The sequence below is a fragment of the Ictidomys tridecemlineatus genome, chromosome 13 (genome assembly GCF_052094955.1).
Source record: "Ictidomys tridecemlineatus isolate mIctTri1 chromosome 13, mIctTri1.hap1, whole genome shotgun sequence".
Lineage (NCBI taxonomy): Eukaryota > Metazoa > Chordata > Mammalia > Rodentia > Sciuridae > Ictidomys > Ictidomys tridecemlineatus.
Window position 1 is genome coordinate 19,634,527 of NC_135489.1, and position 14,307 is coordinate 19,648,833.

A 14,307-nucleotide genomic window follows, 5' to 3' on the forward strand; every position below is an offset into this window, starting at 1 on the left:
TTCACGGTATAACCCGTGCATTGTTTGAATTTTATATTACTGATTCAACAATTTAAAAGATCCCATGGGAAGATATGGCCTGTCTTAGTAACATTGAACTGTTTGTCTTACCTTTGAAAATAATTCTGATAACCACGTGGCTCTTAGTTTGTGTATGCCGGGGACACTAGTCCATATCCATGACCTGCAAAATAATATGCTTCTTATGAAAGCAGACCACAATTAGATTATTATGATGATTAGAAGCCTAGGTAAGATTTATTTAAAATAAAGATGAGGTTTTTAATCTTGTCCTTTTCCATCAATTTCTCAGCCTTTTTTCCCCTATTAATAAAACTGCAGCATCAAATATATACATTTGATATCTATCTATTTGATATCTATCTATATATATGTGTGTGTACGTATGTATTTATATATGTGTGTGTGTGTGTGTGTGTGTGTGTGTGTATATATATATATATATATATCCATTTCATCCTTTATATCACCAATAAATAGGAAAAAATATTTAGTTAGAGCAAACTATATTCAGGCGTATGTCCCAAGCTTTTCCTTTTACAGATGAGGGAAACCATGGCTTACCCAAATTGCTAATCCAGCCCGCATGCCTAATTCTGCCTTTTTATAAAGCTTGCATCCGGCTCCATAGGAGCACTTCAGCCACTCCCAAGGCTGCCTGACTCCACTTGAGAGTAAGTGCCACGCTGGCAGGCGACATTCAACTGCCAAGCCATGGCTACTCTGGCAGGCTCCCATAAATGACAAATTGGAGAGAAGTATCCCATTTCCCTTCCTCTTCTAACATTCAGATGAATCATGCCACATTGCTGTCTATAATGAAAATTAGGTCCTAGAAGTGTATGTTAGATAAATGATCTGACCGCTAAAATGTTTATCCAGTGTGAGGGTGAAAAGAACATCTTACCGCTTCCTTCTAATCCTGAGGCTCTGTAATTCTTTCAGTTTACACATGGAAGGTGTTAGGAGGACAAGATATGAGAAGTGTTTCATTATCCAGGCGACTAGATAATAAGAGGTATAAGGAGCAATGGGTGCTGTAGGAAGACTCTCACTATATCCGCCCTGTGCAGATTCAGCCATGTAACTGAACTTTCATAGTCATAGCCACGGAAAGAATTCTCCCCCTAGTCTTGTGTACTTGTCACCAGACCATGTGCAAACACAAAGACAAAAATAAGTAAATGGGACTATGTCAAATTTAATCTTTCTACTCTTAGAAGGGAACTGTCAAGAAAACAAAAAGGCGAGCCACAGAATGAGAGGATACATTTGTAATAGATTCATGTTACCAATGTTTTGCATTCAGAACAGAGAACTCTTACACATCTATATTAGCAAACGATTTAAATGCACATAGAAGATATGTTTAATAAGCCCACATAAATAAGATCAACTGCATTAGCCTATTGTAGAAATGCAAATTCAAATCACCAAGAAGTCCCTAGATGGGCTAAATTTGAAAACATTGACAGTATCAACTGCAGGTGAGGATGTGGAGGAACTAGAGCTCTTGGGTATTTCTGCTTGGGAAAGTAAAATGCAACAAGCAATTTGGAAAACAATTTGGCAGCATCTTTGGAAGACTAAAAGTATACATATCATGTGGCTTAGCCACTCCATTCTCAGGAATTTACTGTGAGCAATAAAAACATGTCTGTTCGAAGTCTTGAAAATCAAAGGTTACAGAAACTTTATCATAGTAGCCAAAAAGAAAAAAAAAACTGTATAAATTTACATCAGCAGGAGAATGAACAAACAGACACTGATTTATCTATATGATGAAATGCTACAATGAAATCAGACCAAAGCAAAACTTGAACTACTAACATATGCAAGGATTTGGGTGATTCACAAGCATATTACACTGAACAAAAGCAGCCACATATATATATTTTAAAAGTACATTACTCTATGGTACCATTTGTATGGAATTCCAGAAAGGGCAAATTAACTTACAATGACAAATAGCATATCAGGGGTAGCCCAAGGCCAGAGTTGACTACAAAGGAACATCAGGGAATTCGATGGAGTGACAATAGAATTCTGTATCTTGAATGAAGAGTTATACATTTTTCAAGAATCAGTAAGTTGTACATTTACAAGAGGCGAGGTTTATTTTCTGTGAAGTATACCACAACAAAATTATGTTTCAAAAGTGTTTGCATCTAAATCAAGATGTCTTCCACAACTAGCAAAAGGCACAGATGAAATTAGAAAGATCATGCATGTGGTTATGTTGCGAAAATGGGTTCATGATTGAGGTACTTATGGAAGAATTTGCTTGCAGAACCTGAGATATGGTGGGTGATCAACAAATATTAATGGCATCTTTTCCTTTCCAGTTCCTCTTAGATGGAGAATATAAGTAATATGTTCCAAGGCAAGCAGTGATAAAATAAATACTGAGAGATAAATGCAGGACAGGTGGAGTTGGTGGTTAGGCATCTAAAACCAATCCAAAGAGTCAGTTACAGAAGAACTTTATTCTTTCATGATTTTTAAGATGTTACTTAGGATTTATCTCCAAATTTTGGTATCTTTCACTTTTTATTGTACTCATTTGGCATTTGGCAAATATTTTCTATACTGGCCATTACAATTTTAAGCACTTATTTTTGTTTTTCAACTTTGTCATAAACTTCTAGAAGGTAAGAACCATGTTTGATACCTCTTTTGTATGGCCAATTTGCATATAGTAGTGTTAAATAAAGAGGTATGTACTGTTGATAATATTGATATTTTCTCTTCTCCAAAATCTTGCATCTTTAAATTATTTAGTCAAACTAGATACAGTAATATCCTTTTAAAGTCAAAGATTCATTTAAGAGAACCAGTCAAATAAATTTAACGTCTTTTTTTCTTTCTCCCACAGACAGAAATATTTTGGGCAATTTTTAACAAGAAGCTGGTCATCAGGATATTATGTATTTCCTCGATTGCAACTTGGTATAAGAAGATAATTTTCACCCATCTCTTCTCTCTTTTCTTTTTGTGAACAAAGGCAATAAAAACATTTTTAAAAACCCAGTGTTTTCAAGTCAACAAATCTTCCCATTCCTGATGATTAACTTCTCATGGGTGAGTGTACACTTCGGTTGTGCAAAACTAAGCTCACTTGCTTTCCGTCTTGTCCCGACATATGACCACCGGATGGTGTCCCATCTGAGCAGAAACTCAGTGCTCATTTCACCTGATTGTCAGGACCTTCCTTTGAAGTTTCCTTTCTGAAATTTCCTGCTCCATCACCTCTGTGATCCCCCCTTAGCCTGGAATAGCCCTACTTATCCCCCAGTCCTAATTTAAATGTCACTTCTCAGAAATGACTTTCTGGACTGCACCACTGAGCGCACACACACACACACACACACACACACACACACACACACACACCCAGTTCTTACCCAGCAGACTAGGTTCAGAAGTGCTCATCATTCTTCACCAAATTCATGATACTTGCGATTAATTAGTTATTTATATACTTTCTGTCTTCCACCAGTTCAAACCCTCCACATGGACAGACTCTGTTCTATCTTATTTATATAATAGGCACCTAATAGCTATTAATAGCTATGTGTTTGTTAAATGATCAAATTTGCAGCAATAATGAAATTCAGGGAAATAGTTCTTTCATTTTACTAATGAGATATTCATAGCAAAATCATTCTGTACTACACAGTTAACTCTCGATTTTAATAGCACTGGAGAATGTTGTATTTCCTTATAGCACTATTGAGTGTTATTACAAAGCCTGGGCTCTATTTAACATGTTATTTTTGCAATGACAAATATAATTCAATCTCATCATAATTAAACATAGAAAAATAAAATTTTATGTGAAGCAAAAGACAGTACACATTTCTTTCTGTTTTAACCAAGGTCTGTTTTATCAGACATTCACCGTATCCCACGTCCACAGTTTAGTGAGAGTTAACTGAAAACACCCTGAGAAAACCAAATAGTATATAGAATACTTTGCTAATAGTCCACTTTAAAAAAAACAGTATATTATTCTAAAAGCTGATTCTTTAAAATAACACTACTAAAATAAATCATGTATCATTTGGTCTATTCATAAAATTATCCAATTTGGCATGATCACGATGTGTATAAAGTTCGTGCATACAGCAGGTATTCACTTGTATAATTTTATTTTTATGTTTTTATAAATTCTATCATAACCAAAACCATCAGAAAAATCATCTGAAATTTGTAAATGAGCTGAAAGGGTGGCATTACATTCCTTTCATAGCATACAAAGTTCATAGCCACCCAAGAACTATCTGGGCAGGACCGAGCCATCCTGAGAATCTTCTTCATGATGGAAACACTGCTCCATATGGTAGCCTCTCAGCAAGCTGAGCGAGGGAGCACCTGAAAAGTGGAGAGCATCACTGAGGAGCTAATGTCTTTATTACCTTGCATTTTAAGTAGTTTAAGCTTGGATTCAAACAGGTATATTTAAATAGCAAATGACTCCCTTTCTGGACAATAAAGGTCTAGGTCTATATATACTCAGTTTATCTCATTTTCTACTATTAATTAAAGGTCCCAGACCAGTAAAATAACTTGTTTATCTGTAGAATTGTGTTTATTAGATAAGCAAATGATTTTTATAAGCAACCCCAAAGATTTATGCCATAGTAGATATTAGTCAATTTAAAAAAAATCTAGCTCAAATTTTTATTCTAGTTCTTTGGTAAATTTTATATTTACACAGAATTTTTTTCAGTTTTTGAACTGATCACTATGTCAGCCTCCCTTCATAAATTATATAACATTATTTATATATACATCTTTTATATTTTCCCCCTTCATAAATTATATAACATTATTTATATTTTCCTGAGTCATTATACATATTTTATATTTTCCTGAGAGTCATGATTTCACAATATTTAATGATTTTGGAGGCCATCCCCCAAAGCCCTTAAAATTCACCCATAAAATTGTTTATGAGATTCTCTAGAGAACACCTAACTGAAAAATTACAGACACTTATTCCTTTGTTTTTTTATAAATAAAAATGCTAGAAATAATTAAATCCATTTTGTGCTTTCACACTTACTATTTTTTTTAATACTATTGTAAGAACTCTATGGGAAGAACTGTAAAATCAGGAGAGATGCTCAGCCTCCCTTAGTCTAAGTTTATAAGATAAAAATATAAATATAAATTTATGTTTTTTGAGGACTTCTTTTATAAATTATATACTTTTTGAGGAGGCCTTGCAGATTTCTCAGCACCTCCCACAGTGTTCTGGCTGTCAGGGAAAACATTAGTCAAATCAATATGAGAACCTGTTGGAGAATTCTAGTCTCCTCTGCTCTGATATTATGGGTGATAATAATAAACTAACCATGACCAATCAGTCTCATAAATGGTGGCATCTTGGTATGCCTGAAGGCTGTGCTATAAGCTATAAGACAGAGTTGATATCTTCAACAGAGGACCGTCCTAGAGCCTCACAGGACTAAGAGGACATCATCAAGTACTCTTCAAAGACTAGGCTTGGGATAGGCTTGGGCCACTTTCAGGCTCTGCCAGTGGAACAAGTCATGATTTCTTGGGTTCCTTTTGGTCCACTAATAGAGAACATGGAAGCATGCCCCATGCTAGCAGGTACAAGGAGCAACAATTAACCACCTGGGCCAAAGAAGGAAAATATCATTGCAGTTATTTGTCTGGAATAAGGCATGTTTTAATATTCTGTTTAATAATAAATAGATAAGGAAACACTTTGCCTTGCTCTCCAGCTATCTTTAACCCTTTTCTTAATAGGTAATTTTTTTAGAAACTGAAACTAAGTTCTCAAAATGGTATCAAAGTCTCACTGAATCGCTCAGAATCCAGAAGCAAATTTTTCTAGATTGTTCTTATTTTCTGTGATAGTAAATTATCTGCATAATATCAGTAAGAAATCACTACCATTTTTTAACAGAATATAACTACAAAAATCAATGTAGCAACCAACTCTGTACATGCAGTACCATATTTAACCAAGTGTAAAGGGTCACAATTAAGGAATGCTTATGGAGCTGATAACTGCAAATCTTTCTAGGAAACAACTGGTCTATCTAGACCCACTGCCAAAACACTGGAACTAATAAAGAGGTCACTTCAGGCAGGCTGAGGATCTCAACAAATTTGGGATACCTCTAGAATAAAGATTTCACTTAAATTTGTAGGACCTACAGGTAAAATCTAGTGGGGAGAATGTTCTAGGACTGGCTTCGTAGCCTTGGGTTAGAACAGCAATAGCAAGAAAAATACATATCCAAAGTTCCTTATGGAAATCCAGACAGAAGTGGAATTCTGTGGCCACAGTCATTGCTAGATACTGTAAACCCTACATTGGCAAAGGTGAGGAGAACTGTGTGGTTAATTTGATACACATATAGAAGTAATCAGACCAAACTTGTGCTCCAATAAGACTTTCTTTGCAAAATAAGTGTTGGTTGGATTTACACAAAGGCTTGATTAGTTGACCCTTAATCTAAGCCATAAATAAAACAAAAGGTGAACAAAAAATATTTTCAATAACATATGAAGACAAAGGCTACTCAGGATCATCTAAGGGAAGGGTCATGTTCTTGTCCACTATTAATTCAAAGTCTCATATTTAGTGAACTGTTTGTTAGCTGGTAGACTTTTGTCCCATAGCAATGCAAATTATTTTTGTCTGGTAGACTGGATAAGCCCAAAAATTAATGCTGCCCCCTCCACCTTGCCCTTCTTTTTTAAACTTAGCAATCTTCCACCTACATTTTTAAAAATTCACTAACACATGCCTGATTTCCTAAATGCTCTCTGATTGTTCAGTGCATCTTACTGATACCTTTTACATTAAATGAGTTAAAGAGAATCTTTTACACATGTCCATTTTATATTTACAGAGTTATGATTTTTCTTTTCAAAATTATATTTCAACAAAACTATATGCTAGGACAACAAACACCAGGTTGAGAGTAATAGACACGGCTTCTCCATCCAGATATGGTATGCGGTAACCATATACTACACCCGACCTCTTGGAACTTCAGGTTGGCTAGCTCTAAACTGAGGGTGCTGGCCAAGATTTCAGAACTCCCTCCCAAATTTCAGTTTATGCCAAAACTGAAAAGTTAGATTATACTAATGAAGATTGGATATTATTGAAAGAAAGAAATTTGATCATTCTGAAAAGAACTCAAATGGACCTGGAATACACTATCTTGTTACAATATCATGATCTCTTCTAAATGAAAAAGCATGTTTAAAGAACAACTCTGCCAAGAGGAATCGCTCTTTAATTGAGCATTTGTACTTCAAATAGATAACTTCTGACATCCACACAGAAAAATTCAAGATTTATGTCTTTTCTGCGATTTTCTTCTTGCCAAGACATAAAATGAGGTCATCCTTTATCAGATAGCATATGCAATACTCAGATGGTATGTTTCCCCAATCTTCTTAGACAGCAAAATCGCAACAGATCTAAAATGGAAATTGATCTAGTTTGAATTTAGACAAATAGAAAATTTTCAATAACTAAAAATTTTCAAAGAAGAGCATTGGAATGATCTGTCAAGGGTCAAAAAGTGTTCTGTATACTTATTTTATGGTTTATAAAAGAAATAAAAAGCAAGATAATAGTTAATGCAACATAGATACAAGTATAACACCCACAATATTCATGATGCCAGACAAATAATTTTGGGATTTCATCCATCAATAATGGACGTGATTGGTATTTATTTTATACAGTGATTGAAAAATTTTGGTATTTAGAAAATAAGGGTTGGAGGACTGATGGACAGATTCTAGTGTGCTACAGCACATTCAGGTGACTATAACAAGCTACAATTCATCATGTATTTTATAAAGAATTAGAAAAGCATAGTTTCCCAACACAAAGAAATGATAAATGTTTAAGGATATGGAACTGCTAATTACTGTGATTTGTCATCACACATTGTATACATGTATCAAATTAACACACTGTGCCCTGTAAATATGTACAGTTATATGTCAATTAAAATACAAGATTAAAAGAAAAGGAATGTTGCATTAACACCAAGAAAAATAAACAACCCAATCAATAAATGGGCTAATAAGGAGCTGAACAGACACTTCTTAGAAGATGTACAATTGAAAAACAAATATATGAAAGAATGTTCAACCTCTCTGGTAATCAGAGAAATGAAAATCTAAACCACTCTAAGATTTCATCTCATACCAGTCATATTTTCATGAATACAAACAACAATAAGTGTTGGCAAGGATGTGGAGGAAAAGAAACACTCATACACTGCTGGTGGGACTGCAAGTTGGTGCATCCAATCTGGAAAGCAGTATGGAGATTCCTTGGAAAACGGGGAATGGAACCACTATTTGACCCAGCTATCCCACTCCTCCGTCTATATCCAAAGGACTTAAACTCAGCATACTACAGTAACACAGCCACATCAATATTTATAGCAGCTCAATTCACAATAGCCAAAAATGTGGAACCAACCTAGATGCCCTTCAGTAGATGAATGGATAAAGAAACTGCGGTTTATATACATAATGGAATATTACTCAGCATTAAAAGAGAATAAAATTATGGCATTAGCAGGTAAATGGATGGAGTAGGAGAATATAATGCTAAGCAAAGTAAGCCAATCCCCAAAAACCAAAGGCCAATGTTCTCTCTGATAAGTGGATGCTGATCCAAAATTGGGGGAGAGGGGCACAGGAAAAATGGAGGAATTTTGATTGGGCAAAGGGGAGGGTGGGGAAGGAAGGGTGCATGGGGGCAGGATAGATGGTGAAATGAAATAAACATCATTACTTTAGGTGCATGTATGACTCCACATATGGTGTAATGCTACATCATGTACACCATAGAAATGAAAAGTTGTGCTGCAATTGTGTACAATGAATAAAAATGCATTCTTCTGTCATGTATACCTAAATAGAATAAATAAATCTTTAAAAATCAGAAAATAAATAAATAAGAGGGATATTGCAATACAGACCATCTTAAATGCAATTATTGGTTGATTCTAACCTTAAAAATAAGGATTTACTCACAGATCATAAAGTTACCAAAGCAGATCCAGTAGAAATTTGGCATCAGAATCAGAATCATGCATTTACTGTAAAACAAAAAAAAAATTGAGCCACAGCTACTCTAAATTACTTATTTACTTGGTTGTTGGTAGGAATCTGGTTGTTTTGTCTAAATCTTTGTATGGTACACTGGAGTAGGAGGGGGAAAGTGTATCTGGCTGGAAGTAATGAGATGCCTGAATAAAAATGGAGTTTGAATGTGATCAAATTAGGTTTCATAACTGTTGTTAAGTAAGGAAATCTGAACACTGTTTTCAAGATTGTGAAGTATGGACTATGTTACCTTATATTGTACAGGGCTAATTTAGCTTCCTAAATTTGTGATATATATATATATATATATAAGCTTTATATATTCTGTTTATACATTTTAGGTTGTCTAATTAGGTACCTAGAGATCCAGGATAGATATGTCTTACTAGTGAATTGTACATTTTATCATTACTTCACAACTTGAAATCCTATTTTTTTTTACTTTAAAATACGCCTACTATAATTACTGTCACTCCAGTTTTCATTTAGAATGTCTGTAAGACATTTATATATTATACCTATTCCTTGTTTAACAATGTTAATTTATTCCTAAAATTCTTACCACTAAATTTATTTTAGGGTAATAGTAAAATCATTTTAATAATAATGTATTCAGTTAATAATATTCAATTATTTGTTTATTGCTAAACAAAATCACACAGCAGAACCTGCACCATGTGAGTCATGTAACAGTTTGATTTCCTTTTAGGGCATTCTTTGTATGTTTCACATAAGGAAGTGTAGGTCAGAAACAGAAGTCCAAAATGGCAGACGTAGGGGTTAACTCAGGTCTGACTGATTCCCCAAACCGCATTCTTCCCACACCACTCTGCCTCAGATACACCCATCTGCCATCAGCCTCATCATTCCTGCAGAGAACCACTGAGTTGTCTCCATTAAGCTGTCACCATTGGTCCAGGAGAGGTGTCTTGTATTGTGCTCTAATGTACAAGTCTTAATGCTCCTTCATGTCACAACCATTCAAATGGCTAAGTTAAAGAAAAAGTCACTGTCACTCTCAATTATTCTCTTCCCCATCCCATACCCTATGCTCACCTTTTGAAAAGGTTTGAAACTTCTCTACCCTGTTAACCTGAATGTGATTTCTAATGAACCTAGAGCCTCATGATGTGTAAAATCACACAGCAGAACCTGCACCACGTGAGTCAAGTAACATCACCTTGGGTTCTAGACTCTTTGCTTGCTTTACTGTAGGCTAACCATTCACTAGTGTTTCTGGCAGCCACACCATCCTGAATTTACTGAGGACTCAAACTATGAAGTGTTTTCCACACATATGTTGTTAAGTCACCTCTTTTTCAACCTAGTTGAGTTTTGGGATGCTTACAAAAACCCATATGTTCTCCTTGATCAACATTGTTTTTATTACTCTAATTGACTTTAACATGAAACTCTTCATTCAAAAAAAAATCCCCCATGTTTTTTACACATCTCCCCATTGAGATCATCTTTGGAAAGCCAAACTTGAACTTTTAAAAATATGATCCTAAAAAGTAAATATTTGGGCCAATGCATGGTGGATTTGCTTCCAGTCAACAGCTACAACATGATTTCTTCTCTGGACAGAAATGATTGTATGAAAACATACATGAATAGATTATAGACTTTTGCCCTGATTGTTTTATGATGTTTAAAGGTAAATAAAAAAAACTAAAGTTCTTGTGTCCACATAAATGAATCATAGTTATAATAATGATAGCAAAAGGGTGTAATTTTTTGGTATTTCTAAAATATGTCAGTTGACAGAAGTTAAAGTGTGGGCAAAAGAAATACATAAGCTTCTAAGCCTGTGCTTTACATGGAGTCGCATGTGCCCATCAGATATAGTTGTGTGAACCAGGAAAGATAAATTCAAACAATGTTTTGGAGAAACCTGCTTATCAGCAAACGTATGACAGACATTTCATACTACTGATTGGTCTTTTATACTCTAAGACTGAATCTCATGTATTTAAAAGCTTCCTGCTGTACCTACAAACTTTTTTTCTTTACAAGTAATATCCAGTTTTGAAAATGACGAGAACTTTGCTTTCAAGAAAGACTTCTTCTCAAAGCTATTTAGATAATAATTTTCCCCTTTCACTAAGCTGCAACAAAATGCATAACTTTGTCCCTCCTGATTCACACAACTCTAACCAATGTGGATGCGGCATGCCACTAATACACTCTCATTCTCTTCCCGTTAAGTCTTTCATTTAACAAGGGGAGATCATAATGGGGTTTCAGGAGAAAATCTCAAGTTACGTGGGATTCCTGCTTATGGTGGCTTATGTGTGTGGCCAACCACTTCTTAAAAATTCATGTTATGATTGTTATTACCTTTCAGGGTAAATCAAAAAGGACCATTTGTCATTTCTTCTCGTTTCTTTATCCATCAGCAAACACCAGGGTCTCCCCAGGCTTTCCCTGGGATGTTGGCCTAGCTGACTTACTGCGTCTTACTGTGGCTTCCACTAGGAGATGTCATATACAAAGCTTGAGTGCTTAGAAGACAAAGATAAAGGCAAACTCAATACCAGAACAACTTAGTCGATGCTTCTCTTCTTCCATTATTGAGGCTAGCTTAACAATATAAAGCTCTCTTTTTAAAATGTCTTATGAAGTACTCTATTCATACAACAGTCTCCACTGGGGAATGCCTTCTGTCTTCTAAATTAAAAAAAAAAAGAAAGAAATGCTGACAGTGAAATAAGTGGGACCAGATTTGCTTTCTGTCAAAGCTGTATGTTAAAATTCATCTCTTCTAAGCATCTACCATTGTCCAGTAAATCTAGATAATATTGCCATTTTCCTAAATCCCAGGCACCAAGATTCATCAAGGTCTCAGGGGATTATCCTGAGGCATCAAAATCTCCAGATGATCGCTGCTTTCACAACTTAATAAATTAGCTTTAGCCCAAGTGTTTTATTCTGAGCTTAAGCCTCACTGTTCTTGGGATTTTTTCCCCCCATCATAAATCTTTAGACTCAAGCCAATGAGTCTGTAGTCTCAACATACAATGAAGCTATTTTAAAATCATTTGTGGTAAGACATATGTATAAGAATGAATGCAGCAAAGGCTGAATGAAGTTTAAGGTTGCAAATCACTATGTACTGGGCAAGACTTACAACATTCTGTCAGAATCTAGATATTATCTTCAAAAAATTATTTTCCTACTCTAAGGAATATTATATGGCAATTTTTATGGGTTTTAAAATTACTTTTGTATTGGTTTGCCTTTGCAGCACTTCCAAGATGCTGCAAATGATTACAACCATTAGTACTTTGAGTTACATTTAAAACCATGTAGGTAGCAAAGTAACATAGTAGCATTATACCAGAATATTCAAATCAGAAAGTATAGCTCAATGAAATAAAACTCTGCACCTCCCTCCATAATACCCTCTATCTCTCCTTCCCCCTCCAAATAAATAATTTTAGAAGAACTATAGGCATATTTTCAAAAGCTTAATAACTAAGCATTTTGAAATCTCATTTATGGCATTTCTATTTATCAAATGTTTAAATACAAATGTTTAAATACAAATTTTCGAAACATTAAGAGTGTTTTAAAGGTTAATAAATGCTCTTCATTTAAGTCACATTTCAATATTGATGTCTTGCATTGTATCTTTTTTATTTCCTTTCCTGAGATAAAATGTAATGGCACTGTTTATCTTAAAATTTACCATAAATTGGCCATTAATAGGACTCAATATTTTATTTTATGAATACAGTTGTCTATTGCATTTGGTATAAGATACATGAACTAATTACTGAGGTAATAATTACACCTAACAATTGGATAAGGTCTTAAAGTTTTCAAGGAGCTTTTAATTCATGAAACTGACACCAAGGCCCTGAAGAAAACCCTCTTCAATTGATTTGTCAAGTATTTAAAGAAAATTTTTACTTTTCCCATAAAATCATCATCTTTGGGGGTATTCTAATAGCAAGCTATTCCTTTATCATACATAAGGGAGAAGGGAATCTTAGGCTGTCGTTTTTCCACATTTCTGTGTGTGGTGTGCTCACCATGGTCTTGAGCTCAGCGTGGCGGAGAGAAGGCAAACTGAATTTCCCTTCAGTGGCTTTACTCTGGGAGCCCAGAGTGACTTAAGAGCTTCCTGGCAGTCCACATTTATGTTAAGAGTATTTGGACTGCAGAAATAAAGCAAGCATAACAAGACTCCTACACCGCACCACAGCGATGGTTTAAAAAGGACTGTCTTTAAAGCTTTGAAAACAGAAAGCAAAAATCAAGCAAGCTGTCTGCAGCCCTGTGCAAAAAAAAAAAAAAAAAAAAAAAAAAGATCTCTTTCCCATCCAAACTCTTCAAAACCAGCTTCCCTTGCAAAACCCACAAGCCAGAGGAGGGAACGCCACCACCACCACTCCAAAGTGGAGTTTCAGGCCCATCATTAGCGGTTTGCGTCGCCGTCTAGTTGCTCTGGCTTCATGAATGAAATATGCAGATGGCATCTCACACGGGCTCTTCCAGGGAGCAAGAAGAAGGTCACAGGACACAACCCCCCCCCCCAGCCAGAGCCCCAGAGACCTGTGAACGGGGTACTTACACCTCCAAACGCGTCCAGCTGGCAGCTCTGGAGACACCTAGCCCATGTCTTCAGGGCACTGTCGCTGCCATCCGCGGTGGAAATGGACTTAAATGACACAGGGACCCACGGAGTGCTGGACAGCGGCTCGGGGCACCAGAGGCCAGGAGCACTGAACGCACGTGACTGGTACGGAACCCGGGAGGTCAATAGCTGGTAAACACCCTCCGATGGGCCCGCAGGGGCAGGGGCCGAGCCCAGCGCCGCAGCTCGCCGGGGTCTTGTGTAACAGCGAAGGCGGCTCAGTCCCTCTGACGGGCGGCGAAGCGAGGCTGCTCCGGGCGTCTGGGCGGTCCTAGCGCCTGCCCCAGGTTAGCGCACTGGGTGTCACCAGGAGCTCCTGGCCTCTGGCTCTTCTTCCAGGGATTGGTGATCATCAGGGTGACCCTGGGGTTTGTTTATGCCAGAAATGATAAGTTTGCTTGTGCCCATCTGACTGTGACAGAAAACAAAAAGGATCCCATCTCTTAAATCCCTTAAGTAAAAGGTGCGTGTTCAAATGTTGAAGGCAGTTGGAAAGGAAACCAGCATGCAATTGT

At 36.2% G+C, this 14,307-nt stretch overlaps 1 protein-coding gene across 3 annotated transcripts in view; it reads right to left on the bottom strand.

Annotated features, from left to right (window-relative positions):
• Rab27b (RAB27B, member RAS oncogene family) overlaps positions 1 to 14,024 on the bottom strand; it is a 138,252-nt gene extending 124,228 nt beyond the window's left edge. The window contains exons 1-2 of one of the 3 annotated variants that reach the window (XM_040272921.2): positions 13,730 to 14,024; positions 112 to 184 (exon numbers count right to left, since the gene is read on the bottom strand). The gene's annotated coding sequence lies outside the window, so the exon portion shown is untranslated. Of the gene's footprint in view, positions 1 to 111; positions 185 to 9,078; positions 9,144 to 13,729 lie in introns of all 3 variants that reach the window. The other 2 variants (XM_040272940.2, XM_021725000.3) reach the window with 2 other exon arrangements.
• Positions 14,025 to 14,307: the final 283 nt, after the last annotated feature.